Genomic DNA, 24,037 nt, shown 5'->3' on the forward strand with positions numbered 1-24,037 from the left:
ATCTTATGCACTAGTGACCCATTACAGAATTATATTAAAATGAAACACTTTCTGATTCAAAGCTTAATCAAAAGCGTTCTCATAACCGATTAATTAATAACAATTTCTAACAAGTAAAGGTGTCTAAGTTCGGGTCTAGCCGAACATTATATACTCAGCGTGAGCTTCAGTTGTACATTTCATTTCAGATAAATTACTTTTCTACATAACAAGTGGCACCGCCCGTTTAAAAAAAATGTTTCACCATTTCCTCTTACAATAAAACTTGATAATTGAATATCATTGATTCAAAACTATTTTTTGCTAAGTTATAGCTTATTATTCTAGTCTACGATCCTTTTAAACTTGTTTTATATCTAAGTTGCCGTGGTCTTTAACCGATCCCGTCCATTTTTAACAGAAATATTTTCTGCTATAAGGAAAATATGTGTACACAATTTAATTACATGTTAATTTTTCTTCGAGTTATGGCTCCCGAAACATAGAAAATTGCTTAGTCATAAAAGGGGCGGTGCCACACCCATTTTCAAAAATTTTAATGTTTTCCAATTTAATGTTATAATTCAATTTAGAAAGTAAAATTCTATTGACACAAAGCTCTTTTTCGCTAAGATATAGCTTTTTATTTTCGTCTACGACCCTTTCAAAAATCTTTTTTATGAAAGTGGGCGTGGTCTTTAACCGATCTCGTCCATTTTTCCTAGAAATATTTCCTGCTATAGGGAAAATTTGTGTACCCAATTTTATTACGATCCGTTAGTGTTTCTTCGAGTTATGGCTCCCGAAACATGGAAAATTGCTTAGTCATAAAAAGGGCGGTGCCACGGCCTCTTTTAAATTGGAGGTTTTTCCTATTTATTGTTATAAATCCACTTGGAAAATGAAATACCATTGATATAAGGCTATTTTTTGCAAAGATATAGCTTATTTTATTCGTCCACGACCCTTCTAAAAATGTTTTATATAAAAGTGGGTGTGGTCTTTAACCGATTTCGTAAATTTTTCTCAAATCATTTCTTATAGTAAGGGCAACCTCTCTGCCGAATTTTGTTACGATAGGTTTAACGAGATTTGATTTATGATTAATAATATTGGTAAAATTGATTTTATCATAAGTGGGCGGTGCCACGCCCATTTTGAAAAATTGTAATCAACAGTCTCAATATCAGTCCACATGTCAAATTTCAACATTCTAGGTGTATTATTTACTAAATTATCAGGTTTTTTGTGTTTTCCAAAATTTTATATATATAAAAAGTGGGCGTGGTTATCATCCGATTTCGCTCATTTTCAACACCAACCTATAATGGGTCCGGATAAGCTAGTGTACCAAATTTGGTGAACATATCTCAATATTTACTCAAGTTGTCGTGCTAACGGACGGACGGACAGACATGGCTCAATCTAATTTTTTTTCGATACTGATGATTTTGATATATGGAAGTCTATATCTATCTCTATATCTATCTCGATTCGTGCAAAGCACGCTGAGTATAAAAATAGAGTTCATACAGCCAATTATCATGAGCTGTTTGAAAGCTCACTCAATTGAACTTATGCGCCAGTGAGCCATCACAGAACTCTAAAGCTTTATACGATTGTTTGAAACTATTACTGCTTCTAAAAAGCTTTTTCGTTTTTAAAAGCTGTGTGAAAGCTCCCAAAACTAACCATGAAAAATGCATAACAATAGTGCCAATAAAAAAAGTACAAACCAAAAAATATATATAAAAGCTTTTCAAAATTTGATATAAACTTTGAAAGCTTTAACCTTGAAACTTAAAAGAAAAGTCGTTGCTTATCAAATATGTCAAAGAGTATTAAAAAAATCAGTACTAAAAGCAAAAGGAAAAAGATTAAATTTTCTAAATGCTTTTAAGTGAAGCTTTTGGCGCTGGTACGGATATCTTTCGAAGCTTTTAACAATTTATTCATTTCATATCTAGAAAAAAATTTCAGGCCTTTAAAATTGAAGCTTCTGACGCTCATACGGATAGCTTTCAAAGTTTTTAGGCAATAATTTATTTCATATCTTTAAAAAAAATTCCGGACCTTTAAAACAAAGCTCGGGCAGATTTTCTAAAGAGCTGTAAGAGCTTTTAAAAGCTAATCATGTTTATACGGCTTAGAGCATAAAACTTTATTTATATACATACATATGCAGGCAGCTAAAAATGAATCAATCATGCATTAATCGTATTAACCGCCTACACACCGCCCAACCAAAGTGAAAAAAATTTAATTTATAACAAATTGCACCCAATATCACATTGAACCAATGGCATAAACACACTTGTCATCGAATGTAAATTATGTATAAAATTGATGCATACACCCACACCAAGACAATCTGTATACAGTATCAGACATTTAACATAGCAATAACAAAATACATTAAACTTAAAATTGGAAGAATAAAAAACATAAAGTAAATACAAATATATTTCTAAGTTTTGCTAATTGAAATGTTAAATTTCCGTTCAAGCTTATAATTGACTTGGCATATATACAAGTAAATATGTAAGTATGTATGCAGAGAAATTAGTGGCGGGTGGGTGCTTGTATGGGAGGTTGACAGCAGAGCGCGTGAAAAAGTGAAAAATTGACAAATTGACAAATATAGACAAGCAGGGCTAAAGGCACTCTAATAAGAACGCATATGTGTATATGTGTGTACAAGTGTTTGTGTCCCATATTGCAACACTAACAAATTGATTAAGACATTTTCACGCCTTGCCGAAAATCACCAAGCAAGCAAAATATATACCAGTGCACAATCACCAGCACCAGCAAGGGCATACAAGCATTTGAGTAGAAGAAGAAGTCAACTTGAAATTTGTTCCTTAAAAGATTTGCTAACGACACGCTATCTATAAAACGAGTCAAGTAATATGAGTTTGTAAGCGTGTTGTGGCAGATAAGTGAGCTGGTGCATACATGTGTGAGTGAGTGTGAGTATCGGCAGTCAACACTTTTGTATGCTTTCCACAAGCCACACTTGCTTTTCCAATTGCTTAGGAATTTAAATGTTAGAGTAGCTTCATTGCTTCTCGTGCTTCTTCTTCTACAGCTTCTAATCTTCTCAAGCAATATGTTTATCTGTGTATGTACATATGTATATATTTTGTTTTCGTAACACAAATGTTCTATATATGTTCACATGATTCACTGGATATCAGCTTTGACTGTTGTTAGCTGCTGCTGGTACACTGATTTTCTTTACTTTTGCACACACACACACATAAATGCATGCATACACCCACAATAACAAATCTTCACAAGATATCATGTGTATATGATTTTAAGTTCCCACCAACCCCTTTTAGAGGTCACCCATTTCTTGCAAACATATGTATGTAACAGCACCTTCACTTTTGATTATTTAGCACAACTGGCAGCACTTCATCTTCATCAATTGGTTTTCTTAGCAGCAGCGTCAGCAGTCGACTGTAGTACTCAGCTGTATTACTATCTGTAGCAATTTTAGTTGTTTGATATATTACATTTGTAAATGTTCAACCCAACTTTGTACAGTGGCGTTTGCACAAATGGCACCAAAAATCTAATTCGAAAATTATTTTATCATCACTTATTAATTTTGATTTACTCTCATTTACAGACAAGTTCGAGGAATATCAAGAAATTAGTCAACTTTGACAAAAATTTTCTCAGAATTGTGAGAGCTTTTCTGAGAACGCAGTAAAATAGCCCATCTTATTGTCTAATAACAAAGTTTAAGTTTGTAATTATGGTTTATGCTAGGTTAGGTAAGGAGGTTAGGTTAGGTTGAATTGAGGTTAGGTGAGGAGGGCGTGCGTGGTAGTTTCCTACACTTCCACTCGGAAGCATTTTTTATACATGGTGAGTTTCCTCAGTGAGTGCCGGGTGGTGGCACATCTACCCAATTAGATTACTTCCTAGTGGTCCTCAACAAACCACTTGCTTTCTTTGATGAGCTAGAGTAGGAGCGAAAGATCCACCTTCCCAACATCTGGTAGACTGTCGAAAAACCGTACGCCCAGAAATCTGAGTCGTTTTATTTGCAGTCCTGGATATCGGCATAGAAAGTGATAGAATATACCCCTCTCCCCAGCGGGCTAGGGGGCTTATAATATACCGGGGTAGGTATGCCCGTCGTAAGAGGCGACTAAAATACCAAATTGATTCAAGGGGTTGTGTAGCGCAATAAATAGCTTCTCCAACCCAATTGCCAACCTCACCTACCCGTGGCGAATCCTGTTACATTAACAGCCGAGGATCTGGCGACCCCGAACTTCTGATGGATCTAGGGGGTGGGAGGGCGGTATGGCCTAGAAGGTTGCATGTTGTCATATCACGGGCTAGTACCTTTATGGTGCTTGTTACCGGAACGTACCGGATCAGCATCCGGCAAAGGACCATCATAGATAATACTCCCCAAGGCCGGAGAGTGTACTTATCGCAACAACAACAACAACAATCGACCCCTCTCCCTCAATTCCTGAGAGCTTCTGCAGATGGCGCCTGTTGATAAGCACCACCGTCGGAGCATTATTGCCATAGCGCAATGATTCAATTACTAGTACAGAGGTGCACAACGGTTAACAGAGCTTCGTGAGAAATGTCAGCACAAATTGTGCTTATGCGATGTTTATTTCTTGAGATGTAGGTGAAGGCCGAATTTATTGCCGACGCTCTATGAAGCTTCTCTGATTCAATCATGATGAGTTCAATACATGATGATGGCATCGCATCAGCTGAATGCATGCTCTTGCGATATACCTGGCAAAATATTGTACAGCAAGATCTCAGTAAAACAAATCAATGCTAACTTTCTTTTTGTTTTAAAGCCCCGACACATAAGTAGATTTTCATATAGATGCGTTCTCTTCAATCTTATACATTATCAGTAGATCGCACGTATTTTTATGGAGAACGGTAGATTGGGCGACACTGGCGCCATCTGACATGGAAAAGTAGCCAACTCGCAAATTTTGTTACAAGCAAAGCATAAGAAGAAGAATTTGACATTTGCTTTGGCTAAGGGTGTTGGCACACTTTGCAAGTGAAATTATTTTTCCCACTCGTTGGTAACTTATAACATTTTTCGTAAGTGAAAACCTCACAATATGACAAATGAATACGAAACAAAATATGTTAGGAAGTATTTTTGGGAGAATGGGTATACTAGTGCTTCGCGAAATTTTGTATGTGAATAAATAAATAAATAATAATACTAATCTACATAGTAGTTTCTTATCACAAAACGGATTTTTACTAATTTTTAATTTTTATTGCTTTTTAACGTTCCAGGGGAGCAGGGAACATTTTTTTTTTAAATATATATAATATTAACGTAAAAAAGCAAGAAAAATTAAAAATTAGTAAAAATCCGTTGTGTGATAAGAAACTACTATGTAGATTAATAGTATATACTTCATTACAGTCAATACAAATCAAACCCCCCCCCCCCCCCTGGAATCGCGCATGTTTACGATGACGTTTGAAATAAGGAAATAATCAATTTAAAAAATCAAAATTTGCCAATTACGATTAGTTGCATGTGTTGAGGTATGTGTAAGCGGCACAAATTTATTAACAACGACAACAAACTAACAAAACAAATACACACATGCATAAATTTGTTTTATGGCAATGTAAGCAATGATATAAATCAATATAAACAAGTAAAGTCTAAGTTCGGGTGTAACCGAACATTATATACCCAGCGTGAGCTTCAGTTACACATTTCATTTCAGATAAATTACTTTTCTACGTAACACGTGGCACCGCCCGTTTAAAAAAATTTCTCCCCATTTCCTCTTACAACAAAACTTGATAAGTGAAATATCATTGATTCAAAACAATTTTTTTCTAAGTTATAGCTTACTATTCTAGTCTACGACCCTTTTAAACTTGTTTTATATCTAAGTTGCCGTGGTCTTTAACCGATCCCGTCCATTTTTACTAGAAATATTTTCTGCTATAAGGAAAATATGTGTACACAATTTCATTACGATATGTTAATTTTTCTTCGAGTTATGGCCCCCGAACCACAGAAAAGGGGCAGTGCCACACCCATTTTCAAAATTTTTGTCTTTTCCAATTTAATGTTATAATTCAATTTAAAAACTACAATTCTATTGATACAAAGCTCTTTTTCGCTAAGATATAGTTTACTATTTTCGTCCACGACCCTTTTAAAAATCTTTTATATAAAAGTGGGCGTGGTCCTTCACCGATTTCGTTAATTTTTCTTCAAAGCATTCCTTTTAGTAAAGGCAACTTCTCTGCCGAATTTACGTTACGATAAATTTTACGATTTTTAAAATAATATTTGTAAAATTGATTTTATCACAAGGGGAGGTGCCACGCCCATTAAAAAATTGTTTATCAAATATTTATAAAGAGTCTACATATCAGCCCACATGTCTAATTTCAACATTCTAGGTGTATAATTTACTAAATAATAAGGTTTTTTCTGTTTTCCAAAATGTTATATATATATATAAAAAGTGGGCGTGATTATCATCCGATTTCGCTCATTTTCAATACCAATCTATTCTGGGTCCAGATAAGCTCGTGTACCAAATTTGGTGATAATATCTCAATATTTACTCTAGTTATCGTGTTAACGGACAGACGGACGGACGGTTATGGCTCAATCAAATTTTTTTCGATGCTGATGATTTTGATATATGGAAGTCTATATCTATCTCGATTCCTTTATATATGTACAACCAACCGTTATCCAATCAAAGTTAATATACTCTGTGTGCAAAGCACGCTGAGTATAAAACAAGGAAGGAATGAGTATTTTAAAAGGGCGTGAGCTTAGTTCTATAGGTGGACGCCTTTTCCAGATATGGCCATAAAGGTGGACAGGGGTGACTCTAGAAAGCGTTTGTACGATATGAGTATCAAAGGAAAGGTGTTAATGAGTATTTTAAAAGGGCGCGGGCTTAGTTCTATAGGTGAACGCCTTTTCGGAATATCGTTATAAAAGTGGACCAGGGTTGACTCTAGAATGCGTTTGTACGATATGGGTGTCAAACAAAAGGTGTTAACGAGTATTTTAAAAGGGGGTGGGCCTTAGTTTTATGGGTAGACGCCTTTTCGAGATATCGCCATAAAGGTGGACCAGGGGTGACACTAGGCTTTGTTTGTACGATATGGGTATCAAAGGAAAGGTGTTAATGAGTATTTTAAAAGGGCGTGGGCTTAGTTCTATAGGTGGACGCCTTTTCGATATATCGCCATAAAGGTGGACCAGGGGTGACTCTAGAATATGTTTGTACGATATGGGTATCAAATGAAAGGTGCTTATGAGTATTTTAAAAGGACGTGGGCTTAGTTCAATAGGTGATCGCCTTTTCGAGATATCGCCATAAAGTTGGACCAGGGGTGACTCTATAATATGTTTGGGTATCAAATTAAAGGTATAAATGGGGATTTTAAAAGGGAGTGGTGGTAGTTGTATGTGTGAAGGCGTTTTTGAGATATCGACCAAAATGTGGACCAGGGTGACCCAGAACATCATCTGTCGGGTTCCGCTAATTTATTTATATATGTAGTACCACGAACAGTATTCCTGCCAAGATTCCAAGGGCTTTTTATTTCGCCCTACAGAACTTTTTCATTTTCTTCTACTTAATATGGTAGGTGTCACACCTGTTTTACAAAGTTTTTTTCTAAAGTTATATTTTGCGTCAATAAAAAAATCCAATTACCATGTTTCATCCCTTTTTTCGTATTTGATATAGAATTATGGCATTTTTTAATTTTCTTAATTTTTTATATCGAAAAAGTGGGCGTGGTCATAATCGGAATTCGGCCATTTTTTATACCAATACAAAGCGAGTTCAGATAAGTACGTGAACTGAGTTTAGTAAAGATATATCTATTTTTGCTCAAGTTATCGTGTTAACGGTCGAGCGGAAGGACAGACGGTCGACTGTGTATAAAAACTGGGCGTGGCTTCAACCGATTTCGCCCTTTTTCACGGAAAACAGTTATCTTCCTATAACCTAAGCCCCTACCAAATTTCACAAGGATTGGTAAATTTTTGTTCGACTTATGGCATTAAAAGTATCATAGACAAATTAAATGAAAAAGGGCGGAGCCACCCCCATTTTGAAATTTTCTTTTATTTTTGTATTTTGTTGCACCATATCATTACTGGAGTACATTAAAAATATTAAATTTCTTGTTAAAATTTGACTTAAAAAAATTTTGTTTTAAGTGGGCGTGGTCGTTCTCCGATTTTGCTAATTTTTATTAAAAATATATACAGTAATAGGAGTAACGTTCCTGCCAAATTTCATCATGATATCTTCAACGACTCCAAATTACAGCTTGCAAAACTTTTAAACTACCTTATTTTAAAAGTGGGCGGTGCCACGCCCATTGTACAAAATTTTACTAATTTTCTATTCTGCGTTATCAGTTCAACTCACCTACCAAGTTTCATCGCTTTATCTGTCTTTGGTAATAAATTATCGCATATTTTCGGTTTTTCGAAATTTTCGATATCGAAAAAGTGGGCGTGGTTATAGTCCGATATCGTTCATTTTAAATAGCAATCTGAAATGAGTGCCCAGAAACCCACATACCGTATTTCATCAGGATACCTAAAAATTTGCTCAAGTTATAGTGTTAACGGACGGACGGACGGACATAGTTTTATAAAATCGCGTTTTTTCCATAGTTTATCTGTTGTGAGACCAACACTTTGCTGGCGAGAGAATCCGCTTGTAAATTCTTACGTTTTCATTTTGGGCAGTATCGTTGCTCCCGTGTGTGACAATACCTATTCTGATACATAAGAGGTCAGTGGCAAAGCTCTGTGCGCGCTAACAATTGAACTGCTACATAACTTGTTGTGCATATTTGTTTGATAATTTCCGAACATTTGTATGCCCCCTTAACTTGGTGCCTTTACTTAAATAAACGTGTGAATCAAATTGTATTAAGCGCATTGTGTTTGGTCTACTAAATTGATTGGCCCAGAGTTCCTTTTGTACGGGTATATATTGCTAGGTATTACAGCAACCACAGTGTTAAGTAATAAAGCAACCAACCTTACATCGAGATAGGCGGTAAATAACAGGAGCAGGTGAAAACGACACGGATCGAGCATTACACCATCACCGCAAGAGATCGAAGCAGAAGCTTGTGTTGCCGGCAGCGCCACAAGAACACCGCCATAATCATTACATCTTCACCATCCACACCACATCATCGTCATCTCCGCATTCGTAGCAGAAGTATCAGGTGAGTGGTGTACTATTCATATCCGATTAGCTAATGGTCCTTCGTCGCCATTGACGGAACCAGCGTTTTTCAATAATATAAAAAACACGTACATACATTACGTATATCCCCCGACTAAAATTTGGTGGCTCCCGCCAAATCCAAATTTCTCCCGCCAGAATTATAATTTCCCGCCAAAAATACATCTATATATATATACATACAGTATCACCCCCATATACACCTGTACGTAAAAGCGGTGCATTAAAAAATTTCGAGGCAAATCCCACACACACTTGCACAAAGTTAGCTCATTGCCCTTTAATACTTGAGTCCCTTGCGGTATAAATTAAATACATATCTCCACATTTACATTGGTGACGATACCCAGCAAAAAATTCGGCCACTTTCACATAGTCTGAAATACTCAGCAGCAAATTCTGCAGGTCATCCCAACTGGTCTCAGACTACTCCCAATTACTCTAACTGGTCCTAACCTACCCACTCTTGACCGATAGGAAAGCTTCTGCCTTTGGTATTCCCTCATAAATAAACACCAGGCAGTCCCAAAAAATTCCCAAAATAGCTAAAGTAAAACTAAGCAAGTCCCTCTTCAGAATGGCTACCGTGGTCGAAAATAAATTTATATCCGAAACGGATCTCTTTTCGGATTACTGCGCTCGGTTCGGCACAACCGAGATCCAAGATAACACCGAGGCATCCCTAAAGATAAAAGACAAAAATATTGATGTGTTCTGGGAAAGGCTACAGAGCGCATATGACGCTGTCGTGGAATCTGATGACAACGATCTTCCCGTCGACTTTAAGGCCTCAGCCTTCAATAAATACCGCGACTGCCTTATAGCATATGAAGACACAAAGGCAAGAATAGGCGATCAGCTCCAGCTAAGGTTACTAAGCAATCCCGTCCCCGCTACAACTACCACTCCCCAAGAAAATTCCGGGATGCACCTCAAAGTACCCGCCTGTGACACCGAAGTATTTTACGGGAGTTATGATCAATGGCCGTCCTTCCGTGACATGTTCACGGCGGTCTATATCAACCACCCCAAACTCTCGAGCGCCCAAAAACTGTACCACCTCAGGTACAAAACCCAAGGGAAAGCCGGCCAGATAGTAAAGCAATTTCCACTGAGTGATGACAACTTTGCTCTGGCTTGGGAAGCTCTTAAATCCCGTTATGAAAATAAAAGAGTCCTGGTCGACAATCAAATAAAAGTCCTCATGAACCTCAAGGCCATTCCGACTGAAAACAGCGAAGACATTCAGCGACTGCAATCTTCCGTTAATAACTGTCTCCAGATATTAGCAACCCAACAAGTCTCGACAGACAGTTGGGACCCCATATTAATATATCTGGTAACCTCAAAACTGCCGGAAAATACAGTTGCGCTTTGGGAGCAATCTTTAAGCTCCAGAAGAGACCTACCGAACTGGTCCCAAATGGATCAGTTTTTGACTACTCGCTACGAGATAGTGGAAAGGGTGGATCAATGGCGACCAGCCAAAACCCGATATAACCCACCCTCCACTAATTTCTCAAAGCCTCCCACAAGTCAAAACAATCCCCAGTTCAGGCAGGCTCAAACCCCTAACCAAAGCCGCAACCCCCCGCAGAACAACAACTACTCTCAAACTCGCACAAATGCTCATGTGGCCGAGCATCAAAAAGTATACGCCTGCAGAAAGTGCAAGCAGAACTCCCACAAGCTACAAAGCTGCTTGCATTATAAAAAGCTGGCAATCCCCGAAAGGAAAAAATTCGTGAGAGAAAGCAATCTCTGCGAAAACTGCCTGTCACAAACCCACCTCGTAAAAGATTGCACAAGCACAGGAACGTGTCTATACTGCCAAGGTCGCCACAACTCCACCCTCCACGATACCGGAATATCACACCAAACCAATGGCCCTCGAAGAACGGCAGCCCAAGTAGCAACTACTCAGGACGTTACCAACCCAGATCCCAACGAGGAACTTCCCACCACCTCAAACGCTGCCCGCATTCAATCTTTGTATGCGGAAAATGATAGCAAGATCATTCTCCCCACAGCGATAGTGTCCATAGAACACCGAGGGGACTGCTTCAGGCTCAGAGCCTTAGTGGATCAAGGGTCAGAGCGTAGCTTCATCTCGTCGAAAGCTCAAACCAAGCTAGGCCTCCCATATACCCACTCCTATTTGAAATATCGGGAATGGGAGGCGGAGTAGTACAAACCTCCAACAAGCTATGCTCACTGACCCTAGTCTCAAATGACCACAAGGTAAAAATAAAGGCCCAGGCAATCGTGCTACCTCGGCTCACTAGGCAACTCCCAACACTCACGCTAAATAACGACCAAATGCGTAAATGGTCCCATCTCAAGCTAGCAGACCAGAACACTCAGAACCCCTCCCAAATTGATCTGGTACTAGGCAGTGATCTTATCCCACAAATAATGCTAAATGGCATAGAAAAGATCTCGCCCACACTGCTAGCACAAAACACGATATTTGGCTGGATAATAAGTGGCCAAACCACCGAAAAGGTCGGATCACACTCCTCTCAAGCGTGGGAAGTGACGAATGTCCAGCTGAATGAACAGCTAAGGCAATTCTGGGAAATCGAAGAAATACCCAGAGTGCGAGTGGAAACCCCAGAAGATAAAATGTGCGAAGACTTTTATCAAAGCACAACCACTCGCATGGATGACGGTCGATATATGGTTCGGCTCCCCTTTAAACCAACATTCCTGAAGGATATCGACCTAGGTCAATCCCGTACTGCAGCCCTACGACAGTTCCACGGCATGGAACGTTCCCTCTCAAAAAAGGGCGATCTCAAGCAGCAATACGACCAGGTACTCGAAGAATATCTGTCCCTAGGCCACATGGAAGAATGCAGTCCCAATGAAATAAAATCCCTGGGTAAATACTGCTCATTCTATCTCCCTCACCATGCAGTCGTAAGGCCAGACAAAAAGACAACAAAAGTCAGAGTTGTGTTCAACGCCTCCAAAAAGTCGGGTTCCGGTCACTCCCTCAACGATGTTTTATGTACTGGACCAACCCTCCAACCCGATCTCCGACTTATGTTGCTGAAATGGCGAACATATAAATATGTGTTTAATGGCGATGTCGAGAAAATGTACCGCCAAATTCTCTTGCACCCCGATGACCGAGACTACCAACGGATAATATTCCGAAACCCCCAACACAGTCCAATAAAGGACTACAAGTTAAAAACGGTCACCTTCGGGGTTAACTGCGCGCCTTTCCTGGCTATTCGCACTCTACACGAGCTAGCGAAAGACATAGCCGATTCCCATCCACGCGCAGCCCCAATACTAAAATCCGAGACGTATGTTGACGATATTTTATCTGGCAGTCATGATCTTCAATCAGCCGAGCAATCCCTAACAGAGACTATAGACGCTCTCAATTCAGCCGGCTTTCCCCTAAAAAAGATCACGGCAAACCATCCCAACATCCTCCAAAAAATATCGAAAACTGATCTGCTGGAAACAAATTTTCCCGAGTTCGAAAAGACTAGCACCGCCAAGACCCTGGGCATCCAGTGGAACGCCCTAACGGATACATTCTCGTATACCGTCGACTCAATTCCGGCATCCACTGCAGCCACGAAGCGGCAAATCCTCTCCTCTATTGCGAAACTTTTCGATCCCGCAGGGTGGCTGACGCCCATAATGATCCAAGCGAAGATGCTCATGCAAGAATTGTGGTTAGATGGGACCGAATGGGACGAGAAGGTTAAACCCATCCGTCTAGCCAAATGGGCGCAGTTCTCTCAAAACCTTCCCTCTATCTCAGCCATCCAGATACCCCGATAGATGAATTTTACGCCCGATCAATACGTTGAGCTCCACGGATTCTGCGACGCCTCAGAAAAGGCTTATTGCGCAACCCTGTACCTAAGAAGTACCGTCGGTACTCAGGTCCACTCTCACCTTATAGTGTGCAAAGGCAAAGTGGCTCCTCTCAAAACTATTAGTCTGCCACGCCTGGAGCTATGCGGAGCGCTCTTATTAGCAAAATTAGTCGCAGTAGTCCAACCCCATCTCGGCCTAAGTCAACAAAAATTAATCATGTGGTCCGACTCGGAAATCGTGCTAGCCTGGCTGGAAAAGCCACCCCACTCGTGGAAAACTTACGTCTCTAACCGAACAGCGCAGATCATAGACCTCGTTGGAAACGTCCCTTGGCGACATGTGCGAAGCAAAGACAACCCCGCGGATCTTGGAACCAGAGGATGCAGCCCCGACGATCTCTCTAACTCGTCGCTATGGTGGAATGGTCCAGAGTGGCTTTCCCGACCCCCCGAGGACTGGCCAACACCAACGGCCAGAAATATTGTACCCCCCGAACTTCGCCGAGTCGAATCACTGCATGCAGCGGAAGAGTCAGAAGACTTCTTGGAACGGTTCTCCTCCTATCCCCGCGCCCTACGCGTAACAGCGTACGTGTTAAAATTTGTAACTCGGCTTAGAAATGCTGTAGGAGGCAATCGTACCCCTAACGATCCCGCCCTCTCTTACGCCGACGTCATGCGCGCGAAAATCCGTCTGCTGAGCTTGACTCAGTCGAAATTCTTCGCTTCCGAAAGAGCCTCCCTCGAAAATGCAAAACCAATCGGAAAGCGAAGTCCCCTACTGGCACTTGACCCCTTCCTGGATACAAACGGGATTCTCCGGGCCAACGGAAGATTACTAAACGCCGACATGACCTACAATGAGTGTCATCCTATCATTCTCCCCGAAAAGGCTAGATTTACTACCCTTTATATAAGGTTTCTACACTAGAGCTTCCTCCATGCGGACCTCCGCCTCCTGCAACAAGCTATGAGGCAGGAATTCTATACCCCCCGACTCAAACCTCAGCTGAAAAAATGTATATTCCAATGTAAAGTCTGCACCATTCATAAGCGACAAACGCAATCCCAAATAATGGCAGCTTTACCCCCCCAACGATGCACTTTCGCGCCCCCCTTCACTACTACTGGCGTAGACTTCGCCGGCCCGTTTCACATCAAAGCTTCGATGCTCCGATCTCCAACCCTCGTAAAAGGTTATGTGGCCGTTTTCGTTTGCTTCACTACCAAGGCGATCCACCTGGAATTGTGTTCGGATCTCACGAGTAAGGCTTTTCTCGCTGCCTTCGCCCGGTTTGTAGGGCGTCGAGGTTACCCGAAGCAAATGATGAGCGACAACGGCACAACATTCATTGGTGCTAAGCGAGCTACCGAAGTAGAGTTCGTCACCTTCCTCAACGAAGTCTCGACAGATATTGTCCAAAAGTATGCGCCACAAGGCATCGATTGGAAATTTATACCCCCCGGCGCACCCCACATGGGCGGATTATGGGAATCCGCCGTCAAAAGCTTTAAAACCCATTTTAAAAAGATTGCCGGAACACACAGCTTCACCTTTGAAGAATTCTCGACTCTATTAATTCGTATCGAGGCCGTTCTCAATTCTCGCCCTATCTCCCCGCTTTCCCAGGACCCAGCGGATCTCACCGCCCTCACACCTGGCCACTTTCTCCGAGGCGCACCCCTCCTGGCCATCCCCGAGCCGAACTATGAACACCTCTCTATGATCAACCGGTGGGACCGGTTGAAAGTTTTACATCACCAATTCAGCAAACGCTGGAAGAATGACTATCTCATGGAGTTACAAAAGCGTTATCGATGGCAAACCGCTCAACCTCCCCCTAAAATCGGCGATCTAGTCGTCATTAAGGAAGACAACCTACCCCCCACCGAATGGCGCCTAGGACGCGTGGAAGACACCCATATAGGAAGAGACGGCCATATCCGAGTAGTCGACGTACGCACGCAAAATGGGGTGCTCACCAGGCCTATCACAAAATTGTGTTTCCTGCCACCAGCGGAATTCGACTCAGAACCCCACGGTTCCCTACCATCTCCCCAACCAACTACAGTCCACTAAGCTTAACTATCGATACCATCTTAGAACAAACTGAATCATACCGTAGCTCTCACAGGCAGTCCCTACCTTGATGTTCTCCTCAATATACAACACACATTCATATACTCCTTTTTTCAACAGATGAATCGTCAACGTGCCCCGGTTCCTACACCGCGTCGCTCCTTGGCGTCCCAAGTGACAGTGCCAGCGACTCCATCACGAATTGACGACGCCGTGTCCGATTATCGACGCTGCCGTCTGTGTATGCGAAATCATGCGTTATCGACGTGCCCATTGTTTACGGCCATGCCACCACAACAACGTGCCGTGATTGCCAGGGCGCATAAATATTGCACTAATTGCTTGGCCTTGTCACACCACACACGTGTGTGTACCTCCCGCGAGCGCTGTCACGTATGTGGGCTCCCTCACCACACACTCTTACACCGCGACACCGTGAGTCGCCAACCCCCGCATGCAGCATCACAGCCGGTGCGCCACCGTCGTCAGTCACGCCGCCGTGAACCACCAAATCGCAGCACTGCTGAAACATACCAGTACACAACGGCAGCAGGAGTGTCCGGCACCGCATCCAGTTCACGGCGCATCCCGCGCCCATCGACCGTATCAAATCGCACCATCCGATGCACCGCCACCGGCTTGCGCACCGCCACCTATAAAGGCAAAATCGGGAAGCTCCTCATCGAGGAAGCCCAACGAGCTCTCCGAGAGCTAAGACACACGTTAGGCGCTTAGTACGCCTAGGCGGGCCAGGATGTTTACGCGGCGTAGGCTACCACTCGCCCCATCTCCCCCTTGTACATACGTATATCGATGAATTTATATATATTCCGTATCTTGTACTGTATTTTATTATGGCATTGTATTATAGTGAATTACCCGCATAATCCATGAATTGTATTTACCCTTTAAATTCCCTATTGGGAACACTAATGGACGTGTGGCAGCCTCCACCGCGAAAATCCACCAAATTTAATTCGCCGCAAATGCAGGATGGCGATATGGCATGATCGGCAACCTGTCAAAAAACCACCACCTTTGTATCATTGTAAAAATAGGAATTGTCATTGTTATAAACACAAACCTAAAGTTCGTATCTTGTGATTTCGGCTTTTATAGTTTTATAAAATCGCGTTTTTTCCATAGTTTATCTGTTGTGAGACCAACACTTTGCTGGCGAGAGAATCCGCTTGTAAATTCTTACGTTTTCATTTTGGGCAGTATCGTTGCTCCCGTGTGTGACAATACCTATTCTGATACATAAGAGGTCAGTGGCAAAGCTCTGTGCGCGCTAACAATTGAACTGCTACATAACTTGTTGTGCATATTTGTTTGATAATTTCCGAACATTTGTATGCCCCCTTAACTTGGTGCCTTTACTTAAATAAACGTGTGAATCAAATTGTATTAAGCGCATTGTGTTTGGTCTACTAAATTGATTGGCCCAGAGTTCCTTTTGTACGGTTATATATTGCTAGGCATTACAGCAACCACAGTGTTAAGTAATAAAGCAACCAACCTTACATCGAGATAGGCGGTAAATAACAGGAGCAGGTGAAAACGACACGGATCGAGCATAACACCATCACCGCACGAGATCGAAGCAGAAGCTTGTGTTGCCGGCAGCGCCACAAGAACACCGCCATAATCATTACATCTTCACCATCCACACCACATCATCGTCATCTCCGAATTCGTAGCAGAAGTATCAGGTGAGTGGTGTACTATTCATATCCGATTAGCTAATATTGATGATTTTGATATATGGAAGTCTATATCTATCTCGATTCCTTTATACCTGTACAACCACCCCTTATCCAATCAGAATTATTATACTCTGTGAGCTCTGCTCAACTGAGTATAAAAAACGCTACAGCGGAGAGACGAACAAGGGAGCGCACGCAATCGGAAGCAATCATTGGTATAACTAGAATTTTTTTGTAGAAATTATAAATGAAAAACAGTTGAAAATTGAACGAAAAATGTATCGAACCGAAACACTGGTGGTAATGAGCCTTCTTGATCACATACGATCACTTGTGTTAATAGGTAGTAGACAAAAAACCAAGAGAAGCATTGTAGACCTAATAAAAACCAACAAAAATTACTTGCAAATAATAACACGTCAGCAACAGGCCAATAATCATTAGTTTCAGTAGCAACGATCACTAACACCATCGGTTGGTATGAAGCTCAAATTCAAATTATTGTATTTAATAATAAAATGACAGCTAATTTATGTTGGTATGTAACATAAGTATGAGATGCCTAAGATTGAGCTGAATCAGTCTTATATAGATGCTCCTCTATTTCAGTGGAAAAAAAATGTTTCTGAGCCACTCGTGCGCTTGAAGTGATCAGCCATAAAAAGTTGTTGGCTTACATTTTTTTTTCAAGAAGACTCTTGACTCTTTTCAAGCTTGTAATACAAGCCTATATCATCAGTATATTAGACGCCACTAAACCGGTGATTTCATGTTTACTAAAATTCGACAGCTACAGATGTACGAACAGCGTGTTACACGAACAAGTTTTTTCTTAGGGTGCTGCGATCGATCAGTAGCAGCTCAAATATGAGTTGGTGGTTAAGGTTGATGCGTACGTTATTCAGGTCAAATTATTGATTTGTTGTAACGATATTTTTAAGCGCCAACGTTCTTGTATGCTGATCACACTTTGACGTTTTTTCATAGAAGTTCTTAATATTTATTGCTTTATATGGCACGCTTCTGCTTATTATTTTCTGTTGTTGTATCTTTCAAACTACATCTATTGGCGCCCACTACTTTAAATATTAATAATATTATTTTACTCTACACTCTTCGTTTCCTCTTTGACTATTAATTGAGTGCGCGCGTATATGACAGTTAATTAAAAATTATGACAATGATCGAGATGAAAATTGTTTCGTTGAAATAATGAAGATACGAACTGACAATTCGATAAACCAACAAATGACCGTTATCTTTACATATAAACGATTTTATGTTGTTGTAATTCAATTAAATTCAATTCGTTTCAAACAAATTTCATGAAGAGCGATATTTCGATGATCAGTCATGCAATGTTTGACACTTGATCGTAGCAGTAAATTTGGTTGCATAGAGGCCAATGCCTAGTACCAGATATGTATATTAAAAACAAAAATAGATATAATTATATTTGAATGGTATTTAAATTAATGCCTGCTTGTAGATATAATACATATCTGCTGTATGTATTCATGTGATCAAGTAGTGATCACCTATATGATCATATCATGCTTGAAGGCTGTTTTAAGTATAGATGAATTGAGTGTGAAATTTAATCGTGTCAATGATATATTTTGGTAATCATTAATAAGCTATGTTGTTGTATATTTTTTTTAATTTTTGTATCCTTTGGCATGTGCAGGATGGAGGCTTAATTAAAAAAAAATTTCCGAAAATCGATTACTAAAATTGCAAACAATATTTTGATGGTTCCAGTGCAGATTTATGAATAAGAAAGTTGAACTGAGTGACACACGAGCGTTAATTGAATGCTAAAATAAGTGTCGAAGCAGCGCAACTGTATCTTGGAAAGAGGCGAAGAAAGTTAATCATATTTTTATTGTTACTATTGTCATCTTCATGTATTATATTTTTATTTCGATACGGCACTATGCCGCTAGCAAAAAAATTAAGTAAGTAGAGAACAAATAGCTACCCACACATGAACACAGCTGCTAAGAGCATAGACGACATTACACGCACATTTACACGGCAGCGAAGAGCGCAGACGAGATTTCTTACATTCCTCATACATATATGTGGAAGACAACATCGATCATGAGGTGTGGCAGGCGAGAGAAGTAAATAAGCAAACTAATCGAGAAGGCTGTTTGCGGCAAGTCTGCATTCCATAGCACAATCGTGATCTCATTGCGTATGCGACGGGGCAATCGCGGTACAGTCCAAGTTATGGTTAGTCGGTTTGGTTTTAAAACGGTGTACGTGAAGTACCATAGCGGTAGAAAAAACGTTGAAGAGAATTACAAAGTATAATCGAAATAACTGCGGCCTAGTCCGTCACATTGTTTTAATTTTCCCAAATTATTAACTACATAAATTGAAAATTGATAAATTCTGAGAGAGTCGATAATAATAATAGGTATTGCCAAACTCGTAATTTGAAGACAAACCGTTTTCACAGTAGTGCTATCTTCAGTGTAAACTTTCGTTATCCACAATAAAGCTCAAACACAAGAAGGTACAGATGGAACTTCAGAAAGTATAACCTTTACCCCTCCCAATTCGTCTAGAAAATTCATTACATTTTTTTATTTCTTTATTTCATATTTTTCTCCATTATTATTCGTTCTGGCCGATGCAAGAAAAAACATCTTTTTCCGGACGAATAGTGACTTATAAAATGTGATGCCCAATACTTTTCCTTAAATTTTAAATCCTAAGCTTTTACCGCTTATCTTTCTTTCAACTATTCCCCGAAATCCTGGAAAGTAATCAACCCAATGAGCTGCTCATTGATATTGCTACCGCAGTGTGCAAGTTACACGAAAGGGAAACCACAGAAAAAGATAAAGAAAAATACAGAAAGTAAGTGCAAATTTATCAGCTCAAATACCTCGTAAAATTACGCTTACAACAAAAGGCAACACATTAGGCATAGAAATAAAAATGAAAAAAAAAAAAAACAAAGAGTAAGAGACTTAGTGCGAGCGAAAACAGATGGAGAGATGAAATAAAAGAGCAGAGTCAACTGGGGCTTTATCAGAGGATTATACATATGTACATACAGTAGCGTACAGAAAACTAGCAGTGAAAATGTTTTTAATATTTCGACTATGAGATTCCTTTATTTTTTATTTTCGATATTTTAAGTAAAAACCTTGTTACTGAAACTATGCAATCCAAACTCAAAAACGTTGAATACTCGACAAAATCGCAAACTTTTTATTTGGAGTTTCCTGAATTTTTTCGAATATGCAGTTTTCTAAGCCCAATCAATTTTAGGCTAACAAAGTACACGTAATGTGTTTTGCATCGGTTTTTTATAATTGGTTTGCAGAATTTCCGTAATGAAAAGTGTAATTTTTTTATTTTTTATTTTATTATTTTTTTTTTTTTAATTTGAGATTGTTTTGTACTTATAGAATTTTTTTTTAATATGGAAGAAAAGAAAAAACAAATATTAAACTGATGAACTGCAACTGATTTTTTGTTGTACTAAGTACGCATCTGGTTTTTAGGAACAGTAACCACTCTACAGGAAGAAATTATCCATTGCTAAAAAAATTTCGCTAATAGTTGACTATTTTAGGGAATTCCGGAAAGTATCTCACATCTACACCACTTCTCTCTAAATGAGAAAGCTTTAAATGAAATTTCTAAAGCATCAATTTTAATTGAGGACAGTCAATTGTAAGTAAGAATAGTCACTTTTAAATGAGAAAGCATCAAATGAAAATGCGAAACGTCAATTATAATTGCGAACAGTCAGTTGTAAATGATATTAGTCACTTGTAAATGAAAAACTGTCTTATGAAAATGAGAATAGCGATTTGTAAATGCCAAATCGTTTTATGGAAATGAGAACAGTCATATGTAAATGAGAAAGCATGACGCGTTGTAGCACACCAAAACTAAGTCGTTTTATGTAATGTAGAATTAACCACCCATGTCATACAATTGTTCTTGTTTTTTTAAGAAAATAAACAGTTAATAGTGCACGCTACTTTACTGGTAACCCACTTATAGTTAGCTTAGTTTCCTACTGGGCATAAATAAGACTTCTTGTTTTCTGTCTAACATTTGTTTTTTAATAATACAATATTTGTCATTTTCTAAAAATTTTGTAATTTGTTTGACTCACTCATTAAATTGTATAGTGTTGTGGTTTTTAGGATGTTTTCAACATACCTGCAATGAAAAAATAAAAATAATTTATAGTAAAGTACCAACTAAACGAAATGCAAATTAATCAGAATTTCTTTTATGCCCATCCACCATTTTTTTACGCTCCACCACTGATTCACTGCTCATTTCATTGTTACCAATCGAATGCAAAATACTCTAAAATTCATGAAATTGAACAGCGACTAATGCATACAAAAACAAGTAAAGGTGGGCGTGGTCTTTAATCGATCTCGTTCATTTTTTCTAGAAATATTTCCTGCTATAGGGAAAATCTGTGTACCCAATTTTATTGCGATCCGTTAATTTTTCTTCGAGTTACGTCTCCCGAAACATAGAAAATTTCTTAGTCATAAAAGGGGCTGTGCCACGCCCATTTTTTTAAATGTGAAGTTTTTCCTATTTATTGTTATAAATCCACTTGGGAAATGAAATACCATTGATATAAAGCTCTCTTTTGAAAAGATACAGCTTATTTTATTCGTCCACGACCCTTTTAAAAATCTTTTATATAAAAGTGGGCGTGGTCCTTAACCGATTTTGTAAATTTTTCTTCAAAGCATTCCTTGTAGTAAAGGCAACCTCTCTGCCGAATTTTGTTACGATAGGTTTAACAATTTTTGATTTATGATTTATTAATAATATTTGTAAAATTGATTTTATCACAAGTGGGCGATGCCACGCCCATTTAAAAATTTTTATTCAAATTTTTATCAAGAGTCCCAATATCAGATCACACGTCAAATTTCAACATTATAGGTGTATTATTTACTAAATAATCAGGTTTTTTGTGTTTTCCAAAATGTTATATATATAAAAAGTGGGCGTGGTTATCATCCGATTTCGCTCATTTTCATTACCCATCGATTCTGGGTCAAGATAAGCTCGTGTTCCAAATTTGTTGAAAATATCTCAATATTTACTCAAGTTATCGTGTTAACGGGCAGACGGACGGACGGACCGACATGGCTCAATCAAATTTTTTTTCGATACTGATGATTTTGATATATGGAATTCTATATCTATCTCGATTCCTTTATCCCTGTACAACCAACCGTTATCCAATCAAAGTTAATATACTCTGTGCAAAGCACCCTGAGTATAAAAAAAAAAACATAAATAATGTAGACAATAATTTCAAAGCATAAATATTGCACGTTGAAAAAATATGAAGCGAAAAAAATATGTAAAAAATGTCCCATTTCAAACCCCACCAAAATGCATAAATATCAATGAAATACGGCAATGAATGAACATTTTCATTGTTATAATTTAGTCGAATTCATTTTTCCAATGGAACAATTTGTCAGTTAGCGAATGGGAATGTTTGGGATTGGGATTGAGTTTCGTATAATAAATAAACGAATATTGGAGTACTTGTAGGTACTTAGCTAAATGAGGCTGAAAGTGGTGAGAAAAATAGTAAAAAAAAATATATATAAGGGTGCATAGTGTATTTGTTGACAGTAAACTGGGAGCTGGCATCTACAAACTGCAAGAAACCGTAATTAATGGGATACTACCCCACTAGTTTCCAGGCAGAAATCTATGTAACAGAAGTTTGTGGTGGAGATTGGAGAAGGGGCTTTTCTTCGAGGGGTATCCTCATTATGTCAGACAGACAGCCTTAAGTACTGTGCAGTCTTACACAAATCCCTCTAGGCTAGCGGATGAATGCATTAGTGTCCTAAATGAACTGGAAGCCAAAAACAAGGTTACGTTGTGATTAGCTCCTGGATATGACGAATATTAAGGTAATAAACAGGCAGAAAACATATTCAAGCAGATCTATTGTGCTTGACATTTTAGCTTATTACTGCACGTGGAGGCTTTTAGTGTCCATATCACGAAGTGATTAACAGTTACGCCATCTAGATGAAAGAGTTACTGCTTTACCAATGCCACGCATTCGCAGAGAATGTGTACCAACGTTTCATCCTCGAGCTCACAAAAGCGACAAATTTGTGTATCGAATAGATTCAACTTCCCGAGCTGATATCGTAGCCTACAGTGCTCCGTATAGTACTAAGGGAGTATTAGTAGGTTCTCTACTTAGATTAATAAGTTTAACTGATACTATCGTTGCTTGCGGTATATACAACATGGCCTGTTTTTTTGTCTGTATTTCTTGCTTTCTCAATTACTTATGGTTTCCGTAGTGTGTGCCTTTTTGAGTTCAAAGAAGGGCTGAAGGCCATAGCAGCCATCTTGGCTAGGAAGTCTGCCTGTGTATTACCTTCATGTCCGTGTTACCCAGGAACCCATCCTAACTTCAAAAGTACAATGGACAAGCCGTCAGGCTCGACAAGCCCTTGGTTTTGCTGTTGATACCTTGCCATAATAAGATGAAAGAATATTGATTATATTACCTGCAATTCCGGTCTTGGCCTCATCATCTTCTATCCCCCTTGTTTATGTGCTCCCCATTCAAGACAGTGGATACGTGCCTTCCCGTAATATATGTAGCTTCTGGACATCAATTGTGCCGGACTTCAAAAGTTTATTTGTTTTGGGCAATTGTCCTTTTGTTCAGTAGACTAAGTCACGTATTTTTTACTCTATATTCTCACTCTTGCTGTGCCTTATTCTGACATTAGTTGAGTGAAACTGGATTTATTTTAATTTAATTTATTCAAAAAAATGTTGGTTTAATATTATTTTTCAATTTGTTTATTTCAATTCAATTAACCCCTAAAGTGTCAAACCCCTATTTGCTTTCCTTATTTTCTTTACAAGAATATCCCCTTACAAGCTGGATTGGCATTCTGCTCCTCCATTAACGATACAGAAAGAGATAGAAATCAAATAGGAAGATTGAGGAAACGATTTGGCTATTAACAACTGATGCAAGCAACCGAAAATTTCCAGCCGATTCGAACCATCAATTGGAGCACATATACATACATAAGTGTGTGCGCGTATGTGTGCGCTTACCACTCGTATCAT

At 39.2% G+C, this 24,037-nt stretch overlaps 1 protein-coding gene across 5 annotated transcripts in view; it reads right to left on the reverse strand.

Annotated features, from left to right (window-relative positions):
* Positions 1 to 24,037, reverse strand: part of LOC137235655 (homeobox protein cut-like) — a 140,196-nt gene that overhangs the window by 93,630 nt on the left and 22,529 nt on the right. Inside the window, exon 2 of one of the 5 annotated variants that reach the window (XM_067758547.1) lies at positions 20,947 to 21,097. The exons of the other annotated variants lie outside the window; for them this stretch is intronic. The gene's annotated coding sequence lies outside the window, so the exon portion shown is untranslated. Of the gene's footprint in view, positions 1 to 20,946; positions 21,098 to 24,037 lie in introns of those variants that run through there. 5 annotated transcript variants of the gene reach the window in all.

This window comes from Eurosta solidaginis, unplaced genomic scaffold, assembly GCF_040869045.1.
Source record: "Eurosta solidaginis isolate ZX-2024a unplaced genomic scaffold, ASM4086904v1 ctg00001039.1, whole genome shotgun sequence".
Lineage (NCBI taxonomy): Eukaryota > Metazoa > Arthropoda > Insecta > Diptera > Tephritidae > Eurosta > Eurosta solidaginis.